A 22,005-nucleotide genomic window follows, 5' to 3' on the forward strand; every position below is an offset into this window, starting at 1 on the left:
TTTAGTTCGTCAGTCTAGTGCAGCGTTCAAATGGAACTCGTGAGCTGGCGGTTACGACACGGGAAGTCGTACATCAGCTGAACATTCAACGCTGGCGTAAAGTCGACGGCGGAGGGCTGAAACAGACCCGCTTTGACTACGCAGCGCGCCGCGCCGCGACGCGAGGAACTCCAGCGAAGGTGCAGCATTTGGGTTCCCGTGAGCTTCTTGAACCTAGCGCGCGGGTCACCGGGCGGGAGCGCTGCCTTCCCCAAACACAACTTCCTCACACACACTTGGACACGGACGCGCAAGGAAGAGAGAATTTCTATTTTTGAAAAGCGGAACCGAGACGGAGGTTCAACTCTGCTCTCTGAACACAAAAAAAAAGAATAAAAACACACCACGTCAGCTCGGGGACGCAATCTGTGAACACGTCAAGGGGAAAGACGTCAAACTGTACGACGCCACGGTGGAAGTGTTGGATTTCCTTTACAAGCTATTTACGTTAAAAGTCGCACTGACCTTTATTTCTAGAATCAACAGTGAGTAAAAGGACTGTCTGTCACTTGCAGTGAAGAATCAACAAAGAACTATCACTTCACTTCAGCTTAAATGAGTATTTTTGGCATCTTTTCAGCAGTCGTTTTCCTTTTCTCTGATTAATCCTGCGGAGCACCGACGAGCAGAAAGACAAAAAGCCGAGTGCGTTTACGAGTTAAAAGATACATTTTTAAGAAAATCGGAAAAGGAAAACACAACTTATTGCCTGCCGCTACTGATTTGTCGGAGATAAACAGCAGATGCTGCTAATTCTCTCAAATCTTTAAACCATCACAGAAGAGGATAAGAGAACGAGACGATGTATCTGAACCGCAGATGGTTTATAAAAGTGGACGTGACTTCCCGGGTCTGAAAAATGAGACGGATGCCGAAGTGCCTGAAGCCGCAAATACTCCTTAAGAAAGAATAACTAAGTATGTTAGTCTCATCTATCAAATGTGAAGTTTACAGTCTCCTCGTCCTTGAGCATCAACTGGAGGACCGGCGCCATTGCTGCCTCCCTTCATGCTGCTATTACTGCCTGTGCTGATCTTTACCATGACAACCAAAACCTCTTCTCGTTCTCCTTGTCATTATTTATCATACTTGTGACGGCGTTTTCCTGCCTTGTGCATAATGCATGCTCCATATCTCAGCGATGTCCCATTTCAATTTGGTGCGTTTGGGTCCCTCCGGGCAGCACCCCAAAGCCATCGGCTCAGAAAGAGCTGCCGGGTCCGGACGATATTCTGCCCGTGAGCTTGAAACACCGAGCCGAACAAATAAAGCGGAGTCTTTCTCGCCCAGTCGGGCTTTATAGACGACGTTCGGGGGGTGGGGGGGTGGGGTGGGGGTGGGGGTGTTATAGTTGGTAAGAACTAATTAAAAAAGGAAAAATGAAAGAGAGGAGGAGATAAGTCAGTGATTGTGGAGGGAAGACAGGAGCTGTGAACCGCCGGCTCGCTCGTCACCGTCACCGAGCGTGATGAATGTTGCTATGGAAACAGCCCAAAGTTCAGGCCATGGCAAACACAGGTAAGTGTTTGGGTGAGAGAGAGAGAGAGAGAGAGAAAGGGCCTGAAAATGACATGTCCTCTTACATTTCCACACAATAGTGGATATTATTATTGTTGTTTTTTTTAAAAATTTAAGACACAATTACAATGTTAAATTTCTTGTTTGAGAACTCAATATAAAGGAAGTGAAGATACAAAAAAAATAAAATAACAAGACACATATATGAATATAACTGTATTGCGTGACACATTTTCCAGACTATAAATGCCACTCGTGCGTCCAGGTAGCTGAGGAGAGGGAACGTCCCCATTATGCGTCAGATAATATTAAGTAGCTCCGACCCAGCGATCTGATTGGTCAACTGAACATTTGAAACGTGCTCAGGTCACCATGACAACACACCCGGCTCATCGCTAGAAAATATCACTCGACCTTGTCCGTGAGAATATATAATTAGGATTGAATTTCATATAATATATATATAGTATAATGTTGTCTTTACTCGTTTTTCTCGTGTTTTACTCGCAAGTAAGAATCGAGGTATTTATAGCAACGATGCTACCGAAATAAAACTCTAAAGACCATCTGACGTTATTTGCTTTGGAAAATATGACTCGTGATATTCAGCGTATTAACTCACCAGAAGGATTGAAGAATCAAGCCGGGTCTTAAATTCCTTCTGATGAATATCACAGGTTTAGAGGCTGGCTGAACTGCGGATTAATGGTTGGTATTATCTCCTGAGCAGGTTCATCTAATTCTTCGGTTCACATTATTCAGGGCGGCGACAAGCCCGAGGATTTTTTTTTTTTGTTTCTTTTTCTTTTTAGCCGTATGCAGTTTTTATGAATATTATGCAATGCAGGAAGCGACACCGCTGCGATGATCTTAATCTGGTACGACTTCCTCTAGATACAGAAAGCACATTTGCTGTAGAAATCTTCAAGTGTAGGTTACAACACACAGCAAGGAGATCAAATTTAAAGTGTGCGACTCCACACTGTGCCGAGACTGCTTAAGCACTAAAGCTGTGTAATTTTTTATGTACTTGCTTTATTTCCGAATACAAATTTCTCCATGGGAGCCGTAAAGTCATCTTGAATTATGAATCCATGGGCTGTTCTGTAATCCTTCCTTTCACGAGATATTACAGGGATGTTTCACCAAAAAAAAAAAAAAAAAAAGGATGTGCCGGGGGTGGGGAAATAAAAATACGGCCTTTACCGACAGTTTGCCAGACTTGTAAAGCTACATTTAGGAAATAAATTTGTTTATTCATTTTATTTGTTTCATATTAGGAAATATCTGTTCCACTTATTATTTGGTAGCAACATGCTATATATAAATACAAATGCATTGACAACACATCGTTCGTAGAAGCCCGGATGATCCCTATCCATATAAAATAGTCTTTAGCATGTAAAACGTATAATTAATCAGCGTAGTAGGACTGCTCACTGTCGGCTCGAGGGAATCGATAAAACCACGAACTGACCTTTTTAAAAGACAGCCCGCAAGTGTTAGTTTGTAACGGTGCTATTTTATTTAAACTATGTTTTTGCGCCCGTGAGAGCACTGCATCATGGGTAGTGTTCCCTTTCAGTATCCTCGGTAAAAAAAACAACCCAAAAACAACAACAACAACAACAACAGCCTGCGGTTCATTGAAGCAAAGTCGCCGTTCTGTCATGGGAACAAGACATAAACAAAAAGCTGACATATCGGAGATGACAGTCGATCCGGTTTTACTACTCGTCGTTGCCTGGATCTTTTGTTAAGCTGCAGGCAGCTTGATTAGATGATGACTGACTGACGGACGGACGGACGGACGGACGGACGGACGGACGGACGACGCCTCGAAAACAAGACGGAGCGCTAATTACGAGCGACTGGAGGCTCTGCAGTTTGATCTAATCGTTAAAGACAAAAAGGTAGAAGACAGGAAATGCCGAACAACAAATATGAATTATTATTGCGAGTGTATGAAGTTGGCCCTTTTTTTTTTTTTTTTTTGGAGTTCCTCGCCTTCAGTAACAATTACATTTCCCCAATCTTCACCTGTAAATGTTCACGATTTCAGTCATGAAGCGTGGCTTGAATTGCGTTTTGGGGTTTCTGCTGACTTCAGTTCGACGGTTTGGATGAAAGGCTGAAACGGTCGTTGTTTTTGAAACGCGTAATCTCGTCGGTTCCCCCCGTTATTTACCGCTCGGTGTCCTGCATTCATCTCGGTCCCACGTAACTGTTTGCATACCGTATTGTGTGATATTAGGTGCTGGCAGCGAAGCTGGGAAGTGTCGGAGCTCACACTTGTAAATCGCTTACGCTAAGAGAGCGACAGCAGCTCACTTCTATTTATGTTCAGTTTCACTGCTCTCCTGCCTCGGTGTCGCCGTTGGCGCTCAACAATATCGCCTCATGAAGTTGTTTTATGTCAAACATAGTTGCAAACGGGTGGCTATTTACATATCGAGCTAACAGAGCTACGTTAGCATCCATTTGGAGTCATGTTTCTCTCCACGGACTCTTTTTTAAATCTCTGTTTTTGGTCTCCTCCAACCCCTGAGAAAAAGTCTCAAATTCCCCAAGTTCTCCTCTGTATGAATGCTCAACTAGACCTGGACTTGTAATAAGAGTTCGTCTGTGGCTCCATCATGTGTCAAAAAAGAAAATGAACTTGTTTGCAGCTGCAGAATTTAAAAGAAGGACAGTTGTAGTTGTACTACTTGTGCTGGAGTACTCGACCAATCAACAACGTTCAGCTCTGCAGCTTCTCAAAAAGTACTACTCGTACTATGTTCAGGAGGTTAAAACAATCTTCTTACCAGTTCTAGACCCGGAAACACAAGTAGAGGAACCGAGTTCTTCAAAAGTTCTTTGTCCCCCTCAAAGTTTCTGCAGTGGAAACGTGGCTTTACGTCCACAAGGTGCATCTCTTCAGGCCCAACAAAGCAGCGTCTGAAGGCCCGACGGACTGAGCCCACAGGCGGGTTCGTGGTCAAACGCCACCGGGTCCCGGTTCCAGTCCGGCTCCGCTCCTGCAACAGAATCCGTACGTACCGACTCAATCGATGCTGCCAGATGTACCGGTTGCGTCTGTGGAGCTGCATTTACTTCGGCAAACAAACGCTTTGAAATTCGACCACATGGGAGGCCGAGAATAGAACGAGAACGAGGGGGGAGTTGAAAATCGGGTTAACATTGAGCGCGGAGCCGCAGCCCACCCAGTCATCTTTAACCTCAGCACCTCGCTAATTACCGTACAGGGCTGACTCTCATCCTCCTACCAGCCCTCCCCTCCCAACCTCACACACACACACACACACACACACACACACACACACACACACACACACACACACACATTGAGGTCAGAACATGGCCTGTAGTCCACGCAGGTAATGAGAGACCGCGCGAGTCGCTGCCTAACATGGACTCGTTTGCTGGAGTTTGCCTCCTCCCTGTTATCAGTGTGCGGCCGCTCCTCTCTGAAGCCACATGGTTCAACGACATCCACCACATCTGACACTCGCACGACTCCACCCAAAGCACCTCTTTTCTGACCTCACACAAGAAGTAGATTAGGGCCTCGGGGAACAGGAGGGCACCTTCGAGTGCAGACGGGTCGGCAACGCGGCCGCAGCTGCAGCCGGGATTATTATTTTGCTGTTGTTGAAACATACATAAGAATTTGCAAAGAACAATCAGTCGGCACTGTCAACAACAACAACAACAAAAAAAATCCCCAAACGACGTGGGTACCTGTGATTTGATCAGTTAACAGCATTGATGACTGGCAGCGCATAAACACACACACACACACACACACACACAAAAACGTCTCCAAATATAAACCTCAGAGTGGAAGATTAACTCAACCAAACCCAAATCCTGCTCTGTGCAACCTCTCAGCTGAGGTAACCAGCGGTGGAAACATAATCTCTCCATGTTCACACAGTCTGTTCACACTGACCTGCCAAAAGCAACAGCAGCAGGCAGGCAGGGAGGGAGGTGACCCCGCCCCTCCCCCCCCCCCCCCCCCCACCACCACCCCCTCTCTTTGACTCGCTATCCACCGCACAGCTGTCTACTCTAAATGTAGCTGAAACGAGATGCAAATATTTCAATAAAATGAGTATAATCCAGAGTAAATAGCGTTCAGCCAATCTCATTCAGATGGATTAAAAAGTGGAACCGTTCCCTTTTCTAAATCTGTCCCCCTAAAAAAAAAAAACAATTTGAACATGTGGTTATCTTTAGACTTTGGGCCATTCAGTTTTACAATGAGAGTCACTGTGGTTAAAGATTAACATCTGAAATGTTAAGTTTGACTCTTTATATTTACATGATGATTTAATAAGTTAAAATATTTCATCTATATTTTATATTTTGGAAGCATGGTCTAGTTTTACAATTATTGCTTTAATTTCTTCCCCAAGATTAGCTGTTATTCTTTTTTTTTTTTTTTTTTTTTTTTGTAAACACAAACCAAGCTTGTTTTTATATTTAGGGACCGTATACAAATTATTTGAGTTGGGAGGATGGGATGAATCGTAAAGTAAATTTTAAAAAGATAAATAAAGGGGGCTCTTTTCTGGGGATATTATCACTCATAACACCCACTTTCTCAAAATGGACATATTCGCTACTCATTATGCTGAATTATGTTGCAACTGTTTTTCTCTGGATATGATAAGCAACCCTGTCTCTAACAAATTATGGCACACCCCCAATTTGCAACAGCAAATATGCTTTGAAGGAAAAGTAATTTTGATTGGATTACGCATCTATCAACGCACTGGTGAAACGCTAATTAACGTGTTTTCCATTGTCCATTTTCCGGTCAAGATATGCAGTGTTTGAATATCCACGAGTAGAACAACATCATTCTTTTTATTTTTTTGTGGTTATGTTTTGGCACTGGCCAATGGGGATATTTACTGGGAACTTTGCAATTGCTATTTTTGTCAATTCCCACAAGTTATCTGCAAAACAAATCCAATGAAACTCCACAAAAATTCTACATTGGCCCTCTCCCTCTTTTACAGCCTCCCAGCTACTTTCCATGAAGTCCCTAACCTGTGTACGCGTCACCTCGCAAAACTGCAAGACGTTTAATGGAACACTTTTCACTACCGTAGTGTCCACTGCAGTCCAGCAGCTGGGAATATTACATTTTCTGACGTGGCAGGTTTTGGTTTGAGAGTCGTTTCACATCGACCCGTCTCAACACGTCTCTGTCTGTGATTTTTATCAGCAGGTTTTGTGGATCCTCCATTGGCAGTGAATGAGAATTAACGGCACTCAAATCTTCTGCAAAAAATGAGGCAATAAAAGTTTCTGGATGTTGTCCAAAAAGCTGGCTGCAGAGGGAGCGCCGTCTCCTCTCGGCAATCAATCAGAGATGAGAGCTGTCATGTCTCGAGATTTAAGACTCTTCAGACTAACAGGGTATAACCCCCCCCCACCAAAAAAAAAAACAACCATAGGAATTAAATATTTAAAACTGCTGCGTTGGAGTAAATGTATTGCTGAAGATGTTCGGGGACAGTAAGGCCGGGTACCACGGCAACAAGGACTGAAAGGACACTGGTTCAAGCGATGGTCACAGGACCACCTTTGCTCTCCACTCCGTTTCCTCAATTGGATTTCAGATCATAACAACAGAACGATTTATAATAGAGGCTAAAGAGAAAAGTGTGTGTGTGTGTGTGTGTGCGTGTGTGTGTGCATGACGCATGAGATGATTTATATAATCTCCTCTATGTGTCACAGAGCACAAGTGAGGTTAATGTGTATCTGTGGCGTGATTGTGTGCTAAGTCATCGTCCCTGCAGCGGACGGATGACCTTGGGTAGGTTTGTTGGCTTTTACTTCTTAGAGCCTCTTAATGTGTCTGATGTTAACATTTAGATAAAAAAAATAAAAAATAAAAAAGAACAGGGTGGGTTATGGGGAAAAAAATAAATAAATACATTAAAAAAAAAATTAAATCGACGTATATGAGAAACCTTTCGCTTATTGGAAGTGCTTTGCAGACTCACGTTTCACGTTTCCTGCTCGGCGTGATTTTCACATCGTTACATTTGAAGACTTGCAGCTACCGCCTACCGGCATTCTGGACGTCTGCTGACCTCTGTCATGTTTATTTTTTGTAAAGATGAGAGCGCTACAAACCACTAGAGACCCAGGAGAGATGACTCAGATGGGATATGGTTCTGTGCCAGCGGATTGCGTTAGTATAAAGTATGATTTTTTTTATTTTTATTTATTTATTTATTTTTTTTTAATACAACTGACTGTGAGACGCTTCCCTGACTAAATGTAGGGCAGTGAGAATTAACACATTCGGTTGTATATTTGCAAAAACACCTGACAATTTTGTGATTTGTTTGGACGAACCTGATGCGCCGCTGCAAAGCTGCGTTTCCGCCGAGAGAACTTTCCATGCTGCACACGATTTTCAAATTTATCGTCTGGTCTTATTTCCTTGGGTTTTTTTTGTACCTGCGGCTGATGGTAGTGCGTTACTACCGCCACAAGGTGGCAGAAATGCATCTAAAAACTGAAAACAAGCTTATGTGATTTTAATGGGGTTTTTTTTGCACTAAATTGCTGGCCGTTGCGCTGTTGTTTAATTTTATTCTATTTTATTTGCATATACTGTTCATTTTTTAATTTCTATATTTCATATTTTCATTCTGTCATCTGTATTGCTTTTACCCTGTATCTTTGCATGCTGCTGGATCGGAAAAAAGTTCCCCTTGCGGGACCAATAAAGTATATCAATCAATCGATCGACGTAGTGAATCAGCCTCTTAATTTGCAGAATCTTTGCAGAGCTGTATTCTGAAACCTGAAACTTCCACACATTGAACATCGAATGTGACATTTGTCTGTCCAAAGTCTGTACGTCGTTATTGTGAGAACAACACGGAGTGATCAGGTGACATGAACGTGAATATATCATTTACAGGAACGACGAAGCCATCCGACAAACTCAACTAACTCTCCTCAACGACAGAGTGTCTCTAAAGTAAATGTGCCACTTTAATTATTTCTTAACCACCCACCATCCAGATGGATTTTATAAAGCAAGTGCGATTATAATATATTATATAAACAGAATATTCATAAATATATAGATATGTTTTTACTTTAAATGTAACATTTTTGTTTGATTAATGCACTTGATGACATTTCTTTTCGAAACATGACTGTTTTTCCGTTTCAAGGTCCTGCGAGGTCAGATTCAAATCTTTTTCCATCATTTTTCCTTTAGGGCATTTAAAAAAAAAAGAAGAAAAAAAACAAGACTAAATATAAACAAAAACATCTCACGGGATCGGGGGTTTTCCGGCCGTGTCTATCTCCCAGCATTAGATATCAGGCCTCTTCTCTGGAGAAAGCACGACCGAAAGCAGCATTGAGTTTAGCAGACATCCCACCCGTGCTGCCATGCTGGCACACAAACCTGCCAGCATGCATGTAGGGGAAGGAGAGAGACAGATGGAGGATACAGAGAAGACGGGAGGATGGCAGACACACAGGAGTGATGGGAAGGGAGGAGGAGGAGGAGGAGGAGGAGGAGGAGGGGGGTGCAAAGGACACACGCCCACATGAAGGCAGGATGAAGCCCATACGGTCTGGGAAGAAATATGAAAGGGGAGAGCGAAGAGGGTGGAGAAAGGATCAGTAAGTGAATGTTGATGCAGGGTCTTGTCTCTAATCAACTCTACAGGGTATAATTTGTATATATATATATGTACATATATATATATATATACATATATATATACTGTAAAAGCTGCCTGTTAAACACAGCCTACATGTTCTAGCTCAGTGTGGTTAAACTCACCGACCTTAAGATACATCTAATGAAGCCTTTAGACTTTCTTTTTTGTTTTTAAATATCCACCCTAAATTTTTTTTTAAAAAAAACAGCCCCAAATTCAGTCAGTGACGGTCACAAAAACAGTGAGGCTACATGAACAACCTTGGGCTCTATGAATCAGAGATACTTGGGATAACTATGATGAACATTAAGAATCCGTGTCCCCCCATCACCAGGCCAGAGGGAGATTTTAAAAACCGCAAGAAAAGCAAACATCTTCTTTCCCGCCTGTCTGATAAACGACAGCCTTATAGTGAGTCAGTGACACTCGAGTTAATGAACCTGTTCTAAAAGCCGTCGACTAAGACTAACAAATGTGAAGCAACAAAAAATGAAGCACAACGAAGCTGCATCCATTTGAATCATATCAGTATCACGCTGCCATGCAAAGCAACCAATGCATTTTAATAAACAGATAAACAGCCTCAAGTCAGTTAGCGTCTTACTTTTCCTAGAAATGAACTTTTTTGTCTTTTTTTTATCTTAAAACAAAAAGGGAACATGGGTCTATGACATATTTCCATTTTATACTAACACCTGGTCCGTTTACAGATATGCATCCTCCCAATTATATCATGTCCACTCCTAAAGTTGTACATAGGCGAATACCAAGATCACAAATATATCTGCAAACGCTGTGGGTGTAATGGTTTGAGCCGGACCGATACGTCGGCCGGCCGATTCCATCCGTCAATATTGGCCAATCAGAGTATATTGTTATTAGCACATCTGTTGGCCCATATGCCCCGAGTATACTTTTGTTAAAGATCATAATGCAGAAATAGATAGCTTGGAGTAAATGAGAATTTGTTCCAAGAATATCAGCAAAATTATGTATGAGATTCATATCAATGGTGTCTCAGATAGAAAGGAAATAATCCAATCATTTCTCAAAACCAGTCCCTTAATCTACAAACAGTTGTGCCGTTATATTGTTTGCCCACCAGAGAGCAATGTACCCTTATTTCTCTGTATGGTATCGTGGTCTTCACCAAATTTTACCAACGGATCGTCACAAAAAAAATACTACGTGTTCACGGAGCAATATTTTGGCTGCATCATCCACTTAACCATTTATTACAGGTTATTTTTGCACAACAGAGACTAAACAAAACGGTTCAACGTAAACAAATCAAAAAGATTCGGTTGGAAAATAAAAAAATAATTATCCGTAGTACTAACCCCCAAAAAGAAAAAGCTTTATTTAGAACCTGTATTCTGGCTAAACACCCCCTTCGTCTTATACGGATTCAACAAGGTACAGCAGCGCCGCGCTGACCAGATGTGGCCTGAAGTAGGCCGTCCGAACGAAACACGGAGGATCTGGGTGACAATCCTATGAAATGAGCTAATCCCGCTGGCTTTCAGCGAGTGGCTGCCCGTCCGATCTGCTCCTCGCCGGAGCACGACAGACGCTCCGTCACCAATCCATGCGCGGCGAGGTTTGGCAGGCGGCGAGACAAAAAAAAAAAAAAAAAAAAAAAAAAGTCTCGCTCTCACCATAAGGTGCAAGTGTGCTGCAAATTAAGTGGTAACCAAAAAAAAAAACAAAAAAAAAACTGCACTCAGACGCTCGAGCTTCTGTAATTATGTGTGAATAAAGAAAGAGGGAGACAACGTGACCTTTTCATCTCGGATTTTAGGCTCAAAAGACCGACCGGATAATAAAACACGGTGGTCTATTAATAGTAGCAGCATATGTCTGTGCAATTGTGCCTGCGCATGTGTACTGATCTGCTAAAAGCCTCAGTTCGAACGTAGAGCCAGAGGCGGCTGCACCGCCGAGGTAACCCTGGAGGATCTTTCTGCTGATGCTGCTGAAGCTCGACTCGACTGTCCGACGCATGTGAAACCCGACGGTGATCCCGGTCGGTGGCTTAAAGAGGGGAGAGAAGAGGCTGAACTGCGAGACCTCGACATTTCTTATGAATCATTTATAGTTATGATTTACTTTGCCGCCCGGAAAGTGAAAGAGATGCACTGTATTTGTGTCGTGCTGATGAACATGATGCCCCGTATTACGCGTTTAGCTCTTCGACACGCGGGTCATTTTTCTGTCGCTGTTGTAAATCTAAGCACTTACGGAAGGCAGATTAAGCGATGTGAAAGAAATCATGTTGCTCGTGTCGTTTCCAAAGAGTAAGAACAACAGCAAACACACAAAAATGTATTTGTCATTTCTGAAGTTTTACAATAATTTATCAAAGCCCGAATTTTTGCATGTCGGTGCCACAACGAGGTTAAATTAGCAATTTAAACCAACCCGGTGTGGCGGCAGAGCATGTAATACGCACGGCCGTCCACTAGAGGGAAGCGTGTCAGCGCCTCGTTATTTTTCATCTTGAGACGTATTAATCTCACGTTCTTGAGGAAAACAAAACCATCTGGAAACCCACGAGGTTGGTGTTACAGAAAAACAAACCTCAGTTGGTGTTTTGGGGGGGAAACTGTGTGATTATGGTTAAGAAAATGCGAAGAACATGCTCCAACATCCGAAACTCTTGGCTGAAGATCGCCGTGAAATCAAATAACACGAGCGACCGGCTGAATAAAAGAAGTCATCAGGACAACGTGAAGCTGCGGTCGTTTCACATTTCTCTTCACACCTTACGGTCAAACCGCCGTTAACAGAGTGTCACTATAGAGTACAACACGCTCTCCTATTGAGACTTCATCTGCGCCGGTGCCTCTAAAGTCTGTTGGAATAAGAGAGTCGGCCGCGGAAAGTCGCATTTCACACCGTGTTTGTATCTTCACGGTTTGAGATTACAGGCGTGAGCCCGCAGGTGTCACGCGTCCCTTCGAGGCTCGCAGCGGCTAAATTCGAAGGACGACGAGCCTTTCGCGCACGCGGACGGGTATAGATTTCAGCTTTTAAAATGAGATTTGGAAGAAAAAAAAAAGTGACAACAAAGGGCTGTTTTTGCGGCAGTCTGAACTACCTTTTGTGTGGTTGGTTTTGAAATCGGGGCTTCTTGTCTGACCTCAGATCTGCTGCCAGTTTTCCGTAACAATAAACTCTATTCAGGCTCATGGGAGGGCACCGAGTGGAGGGAGAAGGGGTGGAGGGGGGGTGGGTGGAGGAAATGAGTGAGATCCACTGGAGGGTGAAGTCTCAGCACACACATCAAGAGAAATCTCTGAGTGAGAATTATAAAGAAGAAGTGGTGTCGTAGGAGGTTTGCTCTTCGCACGGACCGACATCTAAACCTGTAAATTCAAAAACTTTCATTATGGTAAAGCGAAGGAATCCCCCAGCCAACGGATGAATATTTACCAAAAATGTAATTCACTGCATATTGCTGACTGCTGGGGGACAATTAAAGCTGCTTTACTGAAATGGAGAGCAGTAACTCCAAACTCAGGGACGTCCAGCATTCGATTTTTTTTTTTTTTTTTTTTTTAATTAAAAAGGGAACGCAATTTCACGATCCCACGGCATTGTCGCAAAACGCTTAAATTCAACGTACAAATTTACTTTCGACGTAGATCAGATCCACTGAGGTGTCAACGCATCCGTTCTCCAATCTAAAAATATCATTAATGAACTCAGTGGACCTGACCGCTAAACATCAGCACGTTTGCAATGTCACTGTGCCGAAAATGGGCAAAGAGGTGGTGCATGGGCGGAGCGGTGGGCGGAGCAGTGGGCGGAGCGAATGAAGGCTGGTGGCTGACAGCTGTAGGCAGCAATATGATTCATCTGTGACAGCACCAACCTGTCACTCAAAGTAGCCCACCCTTATTTATGCATAACTTCAAGCCCTAATAGAATTTAAACGAGTTACATATATTTATATTCCCCGTACACTTGTCACAAAAGAAGGATATTAGACCTACAAAGTTCGACTCGCTTTTAGTGGCGGCCTCAAGTGGCCACTCGAAAAACTGCATTTTTGAAGCTTAATTTTTCCGCCTCTGAGGTTTCTGCTTTTTATTCCCGTTTTTTTGTAACAGCTGCAACAAATGAACAACCCGGAGGTCAAGTCCCGTTGGTGACAAACATCCACGTCTCTGAAGTGTCTCTGACCTCGTGTGGAGAGGAGAATTTTCTTTTGGGAACACACACAATAGAAAAAAATAAATAAATAATAAAAAAAAAAGCAATCATGTTCCCACTAGGAAATGACTCAGGGATCCTTTGAGCCAATTAAATACAGGTGGATAAATGGATTGGCCAATTATCTTTCAGCGTGAGAGACAAAACTTCAAGCTCTTGCCTGTATGAAAATACTGAGATGACTTTCCTCCCGTCGAGTACGGCTCACAGTAAAAAGTATCAACGAGCGTTACGGACGTCTCTTCACCCGTTTGCAGGTACAGAAACCGGATCCTACAGTATCAGGTGTCGCTGGACAGCCATGGGAGGCCCCCCCCCCCACCTGCCTGCAGAGACCCGGTCTGCTGGACACCCGGGGGGGGGGCCAAGACTGGAGGATGTAGATGAAGAGGAGGTGGAGGGTTGGGGGGGTGGGGTTTGACCTACTCCCCCTCCCTTTATCCCCCATCCCCCCCCTCCCTCCCCCACAATAACAACAGAAAGGCCAAAGGAGGCGGGGGATTCCCGGGGGGGGGGGGGGGAAATATAGAACCGTTTTCTTGCATGATTTTGAACACGAAGCACAAACAGAAGCCAAATCTCTCATCTCTTATCCTTCAGGCCCGTTCTGAGATATTAATCATCGGTGTTTTGACAAAGGGCCATTTATTTAAAAAAAAAATGACACATCTCAAGACTCGCGCTAAAAAAAAAAAAAAAAAAAAAAAATTAACAGGCACAAGAGGTTTATGACTAACACGGTCTTAATTTGTCAGACAGACGGCGACGATTTAAGCCTTCAAACTGGCAAACGAGGAGACGTCGCGCAAGCCTGAAGACTGAGGAGGGTTAGCTTCAGCGTCGTGTTTAAAGACGCCGGCATATTGTGAAGACTTCTGCCGCTCCGGCAGCCCGATCGCAAGCCAAGAACAATATTAAATAAGTCACAGACTCAAAAAGCAAACATGGTGTTTTGACTAAAGGCCCGGGATTCCTCTAATACAGAGATAATTGGGTAAAATGGGAGAAGAGTTGGGCTACGGGCCCAGATCGGAATCTGAATCCACCGGGAGAGGAATTAATTAGAGGAATGAGACGAAGGCTTTTTTTTTTTTTTTTTTTTTAAACGTAAACATCCCGCAGCCCCGTCAGCGATGTCACCGTTCACCCACCTGCCCGTGTGCTTCGAATGTCAACACGTGTTCACTTCGGGAAGTTTAAGAAAAAGCTGAAGCTTCCAAGATGGTCCGCGTGCGTCTCGGAGACGTCGCACAACGTGTCGCGGCCGTAGCGTCTCGTTGGAAAGGAAACAACGGGGTTTTGCGGAAAGTTTGCAAATGTCACCAAATCAAAAGTAACCCCTTTCCACACTGACCGCATGAATAAAATAAGGTCTGCCGGAAAGGAACCCCCCCCCCCCCCCCTCACCGCCACGAGGTTTCTGGTGAAGGAGTCCCTGCAGGTGATACGGAAGCAGAGCAGCAAGTCTTTGAAGACGGTAAGAATTGATTAAAAAAAAAAGAAAAGAAATCGTTTACATTTCAGCAGACGTCACCGTCTTCATCTTTGTCTGCACAAGTCGATGCCACCGAGTGGTTGTAAAAAAAAAACACAACTGCGTCAAATTTGACAGAAATATCACAGAATATGACGATTCTACAGAGATATTTTTAAACCACGTTGGTCGAGTCAGAACTCAGAAAATGACTTTGAGCCTTAAATCTGGACACCTGGTACTTCCCTCCACGTTTCCTTTCGCCTACCGGAGCTGCAAAATGTCGCAAGTCCTGCTTTCCGGCAGTCGAAGCGTCTTCGACATTTAAATCGACATTATTTCCGTACTCGCCAGGTCTTCCTGATTCCTGCGACACCGCGCTTGTACGTGCTGACTGAATGGATGTGACACAGCGAGGTGAGCTTTGATGGGCGCTTTCCAAAGCTGGGAAACATAACCCTGATGATGTCGCGGTGATGTCATCGGGGTAATCTCACATTGACGTCATCGGGGCAATCTCGGTTCACGCTCCAGATTTAAAATGTTTAATGCAAAGTGTACAAAGCGGGGAGAGGGCGGGGGTGGGAGGGGGGGGGGGGGGTTTGAAGGAAGTTGAAATACTGGAATCGGCACCCTGCAGCCTCTGCACGTTTGTTCTTGACCATTCTTCTTTCTTCGTGTGACTTCCCTCCTTCGCGGAAGCGTTAAAAGAAAGTAACTCGTCATGAAAGGCTTCGAACATCCACCAGCAGTGTCTTCTTCAGAGCCGCTGTCACATTCGTTGGTGTTTATGTCGGGAGGAGGACAAAAATCAAGAGAGACAATAAATTGCCGGTCGCCTCACAGGCTTGTGTACGTCCAGCATGTGTGTGGATGAAGGAGAGGGGGACAGTTTAACAGCATCGACCGGACTTCTGTATTCACCAGCACGTCACCCAAGGCAATAAAACCAAGACGAGGAGGAGGAGGGAGGAGGGAGGAGGGGAGGAGGAGGAAAAGGAGAAGAGGCCACACCTAAATGCACTCTGGAAATGACACAAATCAACACCCCCCCCCCCCCTCTCTCTCACACACACACACACACACACACACACACACACACACACACACACACACACACACACACACACACCATGATCCTTTCCCTCCTTGCACTTTCTACCACAAGCCGCGATGCTGCATCAGCTTCCACAGTCCGGTCCTCTCGGTCTGATGCCGCCTGCTGTTCACCATCAAAACCACCGAGAGCCACTACAAATGTCACGTGACCGCACGCCACATTTAAATGAAAATCCTCCATCGATGTGAGTTGACAAGAGTCTGTGAGCAGAGAGCTGTAGCCCACCCCCCTCCCCACCCCTCTTACCCCCCCCCCACACACACGTTGAAAAGAGTGTTTATGATGAGCACAAACACACTAAAACGCACACGCACACACACACACACACACACACACACACACACACACACACAAATAACAAGGGAAAGAGAGAGCCCTTTTTCATTCATGCAAAGAACAGTGTGTGTAACCTGCGTGCATGTGTGTGTGTGTGAGAGAGAGAGAGAGAGAGAGAGAGAGAGAGAGAGAGACCATGTCTGACCATTGGATCATGCAAATGTGAGTCAAATGTTTTACCCCAGGCAGGCTCGGGGTAAGATTTAGGCGCGGCTGGAAGACACGGGGACTGATAATTACAGACAGCCGGGTCATACATGGACCTGAACGCGGCCACATTCACACAAACAAGAGTCATTTAAACCGGGAAAAAGGGCTCACTTCTGCTATATGAGCATTTCTGTCCCGCAACGGTGTAAAGTATTCATTCAGAGGGAAACAGATAGAAAAGAAAAGAGGCGACTTACTTGTTAGAAATCTCTCCCGCACGCGCTCCTTCTTCTTCTGTATCCTCCCGCACTGAGCGCTAATAAACGAGCCTCGAGGCGGTGAAATCCAGCGTTCACGGACCCGCTGACGGCCGCGGAGCACGCAGCCGACCGACCGAGTGAGCAGGAGAGACAGATAGAGACAGATAGAGGCAGATAGAGAGGGAGAGAAGGGGAGGAAGCGGGCGGGCGGGAGGACTGACTGGCTGTCTGACGGAGCGCCGACGAGAGTTGTCTCTTCAGCACCACACCGCTTTGAACAGCTCCCGCTGACGTCACCTGCCTGGCTAGCGGCACGCCACGCCCACTACCCTAGTGACCGCCTCCAGGAGAGAGAGAGAGAGAGAGAGAGAGAGAAAAGAGAGAGAGCTGAGGTCCATATACAGTCTAAACAAATGTTTAAAGCGTTAAAAGTATAAAAAAAATATCGCCATATTTATCGATTAGCTTTGTACAAAGTAAAATAGTGAAGTTCGAGCTGCATTTTCTTGTATGAAAGGTGCTACTTACATATTTTCAGGCGACAGTTTCCACAACGGAAATAAATGTGGTACAATAACTGTGTATTATACCAACAAATGTATTTACACTTAATGAAGTCGTGTCAGTGACCCTGTTCTACCAATAACTGATAATCACCTTCCTTTTGTCAAAATTACAAGATAACGTCTCCAAATGCAACTTGCTCCCATAGTTCACAATTCCACAACAATGGTTTTAAATTCATCGTATAAATTTACTTAGAACGTGCATTAGATCCACAGGAGACAATTTATCTGTTCTCATGTTATAAAACAACAACAACAACAACAACAATTATTATTTATCTGGATGTAAGGTTTAAAAGACGGTGGCCCCAAAAGGACGAAAGCAAATATGAGTGAAAACTCAGAGGGAGTGAAATTTGCTTCAAATCCTGGAAAGTTTGAGGTTGTAGAAACATTTAAGAACACAAGAAGCTCTGAAATGTAAACTGAAGAAGAAATATGTTCAGACTAGGTTATAAATCAAACTGGAGCAGATCAGTGGTTTTGACTGTCCAAAAAGGATCCGATTTCCTTGAGTTGTATATCTTCCGTTGAAGCAGCGTTCGGTTGGATTTGATCGACTCATCAGAGGCTCGTTCGAGTAAATCGATCTGCAGTTCAGCTCTTAGAAACATTGCTCTGCCTAAATATTCCCGCAGAACATTGGTGACATTTTTATAGAGGAAAAGGAGAAAAAAAAAAGGCATCCGAACCGAGTGAAAGCGTCAGAAGTCAGATTGTCAATCAGCAAAAAGTCCGGTCGGAAGAGAAAAAGTCTGGTCGTTGGTTTCAGAGGACGAGTCACATCTCTAAAAGACTTTTTAGGAAGGGAAACAAAGACAAACACTCAAGGTGGGCTGAGATATAAAAGCATTTCACAGTGGAAGATGGAAAACAGTTGCTATGTACTGAAGAGTCAAAGTAGTAACAGGAGGGTTTATGAAAAGAGGCAAACAGGAGAATGAAAGACACAACAACCCAGTGTCGCGTCAAAGCGTGAAATAGACACGTTTTGAGATGTCGTGGAAGTCAAGACAATATTTTTCTGGAGTTTATTTTTGTTTTAATGTTTCCCCAACCCTGTTTTTCTTTTCCTAACCTCAACTATGTGTTTATTTCGTAATCCCCAGTAAATCAAATGGCTCCAAGCACTCAGTGAGTATAATTTTCTTCCACTACAGGAAAACGTGTAACTTTCACACCTAGATAGCCCAAAGCGTAGCTATTTCACGTTTTGCCGTGATACGGGTTGAAAGATACGGCGGTGAATCAAACTGAATAAAACTAAGTCCGGCTGTCATCAAAGCTGAAGCAGGGCGCAAACACACTCTCATCCATCATCATACTCACATTTTCTTCTTTTAATATTGTTATTATTGTTTTGCTGTTGTTGTTGCATACCTTATTTTTGTAGTCATATTATTTCTACTTTGTGTTTTCTATAACTTTATGACATTTCAAGGTGAACTTTTTAAGATGCAGGCTTCAGATAAGCCCACTCATTTAAAAAAAAAAAAAAAAAAAATTGCCTCTCACTTTTGTCAGTTTTTGACATTTTTGTAAATTTTGTCTGCTTTCAAAATACTGCAAAAATAAAAACAAAAAGAAACACTCATTCTGAATTTCCTTGTCATTTTTCTTTCAACATTTTACTCACCTTTTTGAGATACAACATAAACAGGTGAAGCAAAGTTCAAATGTTGCAGCACTTCTGAACATCTAAACAGTGATCACACACAACAAAACACACTAATGACACGTCGTCACTCATCTGTCGTCTGAAGTCGAGTGGGTTTTTGAAGTTTGGATATCAGATGTAGAAATTTCTCAGAGCTCCCAGTGTTTCAGCGAAGCGACGCTCCTGCTGTGAGGTTTGGGTATTTAAATGAAATCCCACCGCGTCTGCAGCCGCTTCAAAGTGATGTTGACTCATCGAAGTGAAATATTAAATCTCAAGAGAGACACTTCAATTGATAAATGTGAGCAAATATATACTTTTTGCCGTATGCAAAACAGCCGTTAGATAAAAGTCAGATACAAAAAATAAATCTCGTCAGTCACACGTAGCTCCTCGAGTGTGTCTGTGGATTTAAAGAGTTTGGTGACAAATTGTATGAAACGCAGAGATTGTGTCACAGTTTTAGGATTTAGTGGACTGAAAAAGCTGCAGTGAAATGCTGCACTGAATGCGAGTAAAATATTTGTCACTTGGCTCTGAGGACTAAAATAGAAAGTCCCGTCACTTGTTGGCTATAAACCGAGTGAAAAATATGATGCGGCAGAAAGCGCTGTGTCAGCAGAGACACAACTCAGCAAAGAAACAAAGAGAAAAGTTTGGCAGCTAAAACTGTAAAGCAGAAGGACCGGTACCCTAAAACATTTTTTTTTTTTTTTTTTTTTTAAAGCTGGTGAAATGAGCCTTGTAAAATTACATCACATCTGAAAGGGAGCAATGTTATACTGCATACAAGCCAGTTTATCATCATGTATTGATACTGACATACAATCGCTTTTGAAAATATTCAGACCCCTTCACTTTAACTGTTTTTAATCCCTCTTAAAAGGGATAAAAACGCCATTTTTCACTGTCAATCTACACACTAATCCATAATGGAAAAATAAAAAATGTTTATTCTGCATAAATGTTGCAGCTTTAGAGGCGGCTGTAGGATTTTACAAGCAAATAATGACATGGATCAGAGTCCCCCCCCCCCAAAAAAAAAAAAAAAATCATAATTACCTTCTCGTCTACTCCTTTAATAAAATAATCTATGAATTATCCAACTGTCACATTTGACATTCTTCTTCTTTAGCTTAATGACAGGTAAAAATTAGGAGTCTTGTGATTTTTGACATTTGATTGGCACCGTTTTAAATTCTCCGTCTGTTACCTGACAGCATAACAACCAATCAGAGCAGCTATGTTTGTTAGGTCTGGTATCTTTACTTTAGGTTGGTATAGTAAGTTTATTTCTGTTTAGTTGATCTCTTTTATGACCACGACTCTATTGACGCATCTTTTGCGAATTACTTTTAGTTTGTGTTTTGGTAAATAAAACATTTTTTTTTTTTGTATAAAAAAAAATACCTGTGACTATTTGTGCCTGACAGCTCAATCCCACACACTCTTGTTTTGTTTCATAATTTCATCCCTTAAATACACACACACACACACACACACACACACACACACACACACACACAAAAATCTGTTTTTCCAATTTGTTCTGGCTCTTGTTTGCTTGCAAGAAAAGGAACCAGAAGAAGAAAACTAACGATTCTCTGTCATTTACTAGATTTGCTTGTTTGGCTGTAATTTACTGAAAGCTTTGTGTGTTATCTGAACAATTTCACAGTCTCATAATTTACATCAGATTTTGATATACATGTAATTTAAGAAACAAACTACTGATGAAGAAAATGTCATCAGTAGTTTGTTTACATTTTCTCTTTCTAATACCGAGTGTGTTTTTGTAACTGGCATGAAGAAATCTCACTGAAAGAGAAGCCAGTGAGTGTGGAGGTGATCGTACTGGTGGAAAAAGCAGGCAGTGTCTGAAATTACAGCATAATTAGAACATGTATACACAACATGTGAATGAATGAATGAATGAATGAGCAGAATAAAACCCCAGAACCACCCTGGAAAACCTCTGAAAAGAGTCTTTTCTTTTCTCCCCTATAGGATCAACATTTTTCTTTCCTTTTTTTTTGGCATCATTTTCATCGCATCTTGTTTCCTTTGGCGACAAACATCTTGCGCTTCTCATGCCAAAAATGAAACTCCTGAATCGAGCTGGGAGATAAGCGAACGCAGCCGAGTGAGGGAGGAGAGGAGGGAGGGAGGGAGGGAGAGAAAAGCCAAAAGCTCGTCTTTTTGCTGTGTTTTTTTTTCCCACTCCAGCGGCGGTGAGAACGGACGCGAGAGCCTCCCACGCTTTGACAGGTTTCATCCCGAACTGAAAAAGCAGCTGCGGTGGCTTCACCGCCCATCGGGCCGCACTCGACGCTCCCACAGGTGCATTCAGCTGGACCCAGATGAAAGCCGTGACATATTTAAATGATTATTTTCAGATGTGATGGCAACATGTAAAAATGACTGAGGTGCTGTGCGCTGCAGGACGAGACCGTTCATGCAGCGCGTGGACGCCGGTTGGCTACCGCTTGTTTACATGTGAAACCAGGTGGCACATTAACCAAAACTACGGACTATATTCACATACAAAAATGCAGGTCAACTAATTATTAGCAACACATTTGCCACAAATATGAGATGTTAAAAGTTTTTGAGGTGCTACCGTAAGTAGGTATCCTGTCGCCCACCTATGTTTAATCCAACCGAGTGCATCATGTGTGCCTTTAAAATAATTTTCTTTCACCGTCAAGAAACATTTACTATTAAAAAACAGTGTTCACTTCAAAGATATGCCAAAAAATGTTTTAATCAAACACGGTGGTGCAGTGGTTAGCACTGTCGCCTCACAGCAAAAAGGTTCTGGGTTCGAATCCGGTCCTGGGCCTTTCTGTGAGGAGTTTGCATGTTCTCCCTGTGCTTGCGTGGGTTCTCTCCGGGTTCTCCGGCTTCCTCCCATCATCCAAAAAAAACCAAAAACATGCACCTCAGGTC

The 22,005-nt window shown here is 43.2% G+C and overlaps 1 protein-coding gene across 2 annotated transcripts in view; it reads right to left on the reverse strand.

The window, feature by feature from the left end:
• Positions 1-17,059, reverse strand: part of smpd3 (sphingomyelin phosphodiesterase 3) — a 64,662-nt gene extending 47,603 nt beyond the window's left edge. Inside the window, exon 1 of one of the 2 annotated variants that reach the window (XM_069162550.1) lies at positions 16,831-17,059. The gene's annotated coding sequence lies outside the window, so the exon portion shown is untranslated. Of the gene's footprint in view, positions 1-4,364; positions 4,723-16,830 lie in introns of those variants that run through there. The other variant, XM_069162551.1, reaches the window with a different exon arrangement.
• Positions 17,060-22,005: the final 4,946 nt, after the last annotated feature.

This window comes from Embiotoca jacksoni, unplaced genomic scaffold, assembly GCF_022577435.1.
Source record: "Embiotoca jacksoni isolate LCO1_2020_lvr unplaced genomic scaffold, fEmbJac1.0.p SCAF_3, whole genome shotgun sequence".
In the NCBI taxonomy this organism is placed as follows: domain Eukaryota; kingdom Metazoa; phylum Chordata; class Actinopteri; family Embiotocidae; genus Embiotoca; species Embiotoca jacksoni.